The following is a 5,240-nucleotide window of genomic DNA, read 5'->3' as shown; positions in this document are numbered from 1 at the left end:
TTTATACTTATATAATGTATACTTACACTTATGTATTATATGAGTATACTTATATATAAATATATATACAAATATATAACTACATATTTATACTTATATAATATATACTTATATTATACTTCTATATTATATGAGTATACTTATATTTTTATGTATTATATATGTGTGTATATAACATATACATTATGTTTATCTTATATTCATATAAATATATTTGCATATTATATTTATGTGTGTATATGTGTATATATAATATATAAACATATAGTATATATGATATGTAGGAAAATATGCAAAGTAAATATAATATATTTATAGTAATAAATTTATATAATATATAAACATAGATATATAAGTATATATTTATATTTGAATGATATATACTTATAGTATATTATTCTTATATGTTATATAAGTATACTTATATATTTATATTTTATATATATACAGAATATATTTGTATATATACTATATATTTATATATTTAACTACTTGAGGGTAAGTTTCATACATCATTGCCTTTTACTGATAAATATTTTATTGTGCATTTACTAAAGATGGAGATAATCTAATGTCTTTATAGCATTTTTTCTTTTCCAGTACAGGATCAAGTCTAGGATCATGTATTTCATTAAATTGTCATGTTTCTTTAGCTTCCTTTAATCTAGAACAGTCTCACAGTCATCATCATCTTCTACGATGTTGACATAGTCTGAAGACTATAGCCCTTTCTTTGGGAAAAAAAGTTTCTGGTTTTCTGTTTGCCAGCTTTTTCCTCATGATTAAATTGTGAGTCTGAATTCTCACCTGGGATATTGCACAGGTGAAGTTGTGTCCTTCTCAGGGCATCACATCTGGAACCACATAGAACTGTAACTAATTATATTAATTTTGATCACCTGATCCAAGTGTCATGAAAATTGTTCACTGTATAATTATCATTTTTACCCATTGCAACTAATAAGCAGTCTGTGGGGAGACATTGAAAAATCACGTAAATACTTGATCCTCATAAAAATATTCCCTGAACTTACATCCATTGATAATTCTTGTTTGATCTAATCTTTCTGGATGGTTACAAAATAATGATTTTCATCTACGTTTATCAGCCAGCCTTTACATTCTCTTATAAGCAAGCACCCTCAATTCTTCTTCTTTTATTTATGTGTCTATTCATCTTGTTATTGTTGTTTATAGGTGTGAATTCCTATTTTTCTCTGATTTAAATTTTTTCTGTATTTATTATTTTGGTGGTCCAGTTGTCCTAAATTTGACCAGTCAGGTCCCCTTTAGGCTGGCTCCTTCATCCCTGTGATAGTCTCTCTCCTTTAGGGGAGAGAAGGGGACCTACTTTTGTTCTCTTATAGCATGACTTTCCAGTCTCATCCTGTACCTCCTCTGTCCCAGCCCTGAAAAAAAGCCTTTTCTGACAAGTCCTCATTCCTTGTTTGTTTTGTTTTATTTTGTTTTGTTTAGTTTTTAGGCTGTGGGAAATGTCTGCTTATGACAGTTCTATATTTTGGGAGATGAGAGGAGAGACAGATATATTCCTTTCTTTGTCTTCAAATTATTTCCTGAAAGCTCAGTCTCAGTTTTTGTACCTCCTTGTAACTAATGATAATACTTGGAAATATTGGCTCTGTGGACTGAGATTATTTCATGAGTCAAAAGACTTCTGTTCATTGGAGCCTACAGAATCTTTATACTGAGTTCCAAATTGAAAATAAAACAAAAACGATAGGCATCTATTTAGAAGGCAAAAAAAGCATCTTTGGGATTTTCCTCTGATGAATAAAGTGATACTAGCTAATATTCACAATAAGGGCAGCCTATGGTAAGCTATATTTTTCTTTCATATTATATTTTTTATTTTAGGACTCATTGAAAAATTCATTCATTTTATTCTTAGGTGAGGAAGGCAGACATTGAGTAACATGCAACTCCTACCATCCCTAATATGATATGTTTGTATTAGTATATGTTCTGTGGAAGACAAACTTATATGAGAGCTTCACAAATATCTGTTGACTGAATAAAGATAAGCCATTGACATCTTCTGTAATGAGGGAAATAATTTGAAAGTCAAGAGAGAAAGAGAAATAAGAGATTCTTATCAGTTTTATTTATACCTTTTCTGCTAATTACATCAGGCAAAATAATAAAATTTTGCCATAATAACATATGTAAATTACTTAATACATTGTCACATGGTGCATTTAATTTCATTTCTAAAGTGAAGCAAAACAGTGATAATTTGTCCTTCCTTTGGATTTAGCACAAAATGCAATTTTTTTTAAGGTAACTCATTTAACAAGCCTGGTCCCTGTCTATAATCTTCAAAGTATATTGAATGATGAACATTTTCAAATTACATGGTCTGCAGTTCCTGGTTCCACTACATTTACACCTGCTTTCAGACTCACTGAACTGTATTTGATGAGGCTGCATTTGGTCCAGAATCTTTCTTTGGGTACATAATTGAAACTGTTCTACCAAATCTGTTTCAGTTAGGCAGTCTATAGTCACGTCATTCTGTTAGCCCCTGAGAAATACCCACACTGCCACACACACTTAGCATGCATGTTAAAATTCCATTTAACCGCTTTTCTAGGGTGTGGGTGACACTCAACCCTACTGTTCAGTGACAGTCCAGGATGACAGGTTCCATGATGAAAAATTGAATATTCCAATGGGTGTGGTCTCTAAGGATTAGGAGGAAGAATTCAGACATGAACATGTTGCATAAAAATGAGTATTAAAAAACTGGCCCCCAATTTCACAAACATGTATCTGTCTACAAAGCTTAAAGTGAAGTCTTCCATCTGTGCAATCAGTTACAGCTCTTATTTGGTCGGTCCCCTATTCCTCCGATGGGGACATTATAAAGCATCAGAAGGCTTAGATAGTTGCATAAACAGGTACTAACTACACTTCTCTCAACTACCTTTTTTTCCCCCACTTCCATGCTTAGAAAATGATTAATTCATTTCCCTAGTCAGGCATAGAGCAATAATGGCCAACTTGTAAGTTTGTCTTTATTCTGTACCAGAAAAAAATCTCCCTCTAGGCTTTCTTCAGAAGTACACATTTACCTAAAATGGAAAAATAAGAAAATAGTACCGGTTCACTAAAGAAATTAGGAACAAAGGGGACATGCTAAAGCACAGGACAGAATGTTAGTTTTACCTGAGTCGATGTCAAGATGCATATGAAGAAAAGTAGATGCTGTTGTTAGAGCACGTCCAAAGTCACTGAATAAAAAATTTATGGAAATGACACAGTTTTTAGATTTTTCCTGCTGATAATGCTAAAGAACTTAACAGCCAGCAGCCCTCTTTGATGAAAATGGAAGTCAAAGATGTAGATTAATTTTTTTTCAGTTTTTATTTAGATCAGGGACTCTGAGATGCAGTGATATCCTTTGCCATGATAATGGTATGGACTCTAAAAAAGCGAAGAGAGAATGGCTTCTAAACATAGTGCAGTAGAATTCCACATTCATAGCCAGAAAAATCTAGACTGAAGTCTCATTGCCTTATCCTCTATGGGACCTTCAACTGGACACATAAACTTGTACATCTGCTTTCTCAAAACAGAGCACTAGCACTAGCTAGCACTAGCACTAGCAATGAGTCATCCCTGTGCCCTAAACATTTTCAAAATGACTGAGAATACATTTTGTCAACTAGAAAGTGCTACATACACTTAAGATATTTCTGAAATGGTGAACTTTTTTTAAGGAAGAATTCTTTGTTCCCTGGTTTGGATTAGTTGCTCTGGCCTCTATCTTTTGTGGCATCCCATGCCTCCCTCTAGCTCAAAGACATAACTATAGCACAATGTGGTAAGTGATCTCTAACTGGAAGACAGAGAGCTAATATGAGAGAGAGGGAATGCATCTGATTTATTTCTATATCTCTGGTGCCTAAAATAGTGCATGCCACTTACTGGATACACCACAAACTTCTGATCATATTGTTGTATAACCAAGTACAATCAATTTGGAATACAATGTGAATATATTACTTATACAGCAAATGCAAAATCACAAGTGTTGGACAAAAGGGTAAACACAAAAACACCAACCTTATTCTATCATTCCCCCATCCCAGTCAAAATTAGTTCCCTTTTCCATATAACTACAAAAACACATAATCCATGAAGAGCATGGTTTGTCAGTATAGGAAGCATTAAAGGACTTGATAATGTAATTTAAAATAGGGGTTGGAAAAAATGGGCTCAGAAGAGTTCAGACATCACTTTTCAGCAAGCAAAAGAAAAGTCAAAAAGAAAAGGAGAAGGTAATAGCACACAGAAGAAAAATAGAGGGGCGCCTGGGTGGCTTAGTCGGTTAAACATCCAACTTTCGCTTAGGTCATGATCTCGCGGTTCGTGGGTTCGAGTCCCGTGTTGGGCTCTGTGCTGACTGCCAGCTCAGAGCCTGGAGTCTGTTTCGGTCTGTGACTCCTTCTCTCTGACCCTCCCCTGCTCATGCTGTCTCTCTCTCTCTCTTCTAGAAATAAATAAAACATTAAAAAAAAATTAAAAAAAAAAAGAAGAAAAATAGAAAAACCTGGACTTGATACAAGAACAGGAAAACTGATTCTTTCTTTCCCTTCCTTTCATTGTTTATTGAGTAAGCACATGTTTTCAGAATATCCCAGTGATTGCATAGGTGGTGTTTTACTCTGGGCAATGATGCCCTTTTGGTGTTCTGAGCACCCAGTTTCCAGTGTGTGTTGAGAGGGCAGTGACTTTCACCTACACCAAAAAACAATTCTTGGACAAGAGCTGGGTGTCTAAGAATTCTGACACTCACATCATTTCTGACACTATGTACCAGGAGATACCATCACCTTTAATGGGTTGAAGGCTCAGTCCTATGAGACTGCACAGTTTCTCCCCACCAATCCCCCAAGTTCATATGCCAGTGGCAGGTCCAGACTGTTATCTGTACTTCAGATCAACTAGCTCTATCAATAAGAGGCCCCTCCAACCTCCTCCTCAAGTTTATTTATTAGCTAAAGTGACTTACAGAACTCAGAGAAAAACTTTCTTACTAGATCACCAGTTTATTATAAAAAGATACAACTCAGGAACAACCATAAGGAAGACATGCATAGAACAGTGTGGAGAAGGTATGGGGAGCTTCTATGCCACTCTCTGGATTTACCACTCTTCCCACATCTCCATGTGTTCACCTGGAAGTTGTCTGAAATATGTCTTTTGGGTTTTTATGG

The sequence above is a fragment of the Hyaena hyaena genome, unplaced genomic scaffold (genome assembly GCF_003009895.1).
Source record: "Hyaena hyaena isolate Hyena2069 unplaced genomic scaffold, ASM300989v1 scaffold_2524, whole genome shotgun sequence".
Taxonomy (NCBI): Eukaryota; Metazoa; Chordata; class Mammalia; order Carnivora; family Hyaenidae; genus Hyaena; species Hyaena hyaena.
The sequence above is the reverse complement of the archived record's forward strand: the minus strand, read 5'-3'. Positions refer to the sequence as shown.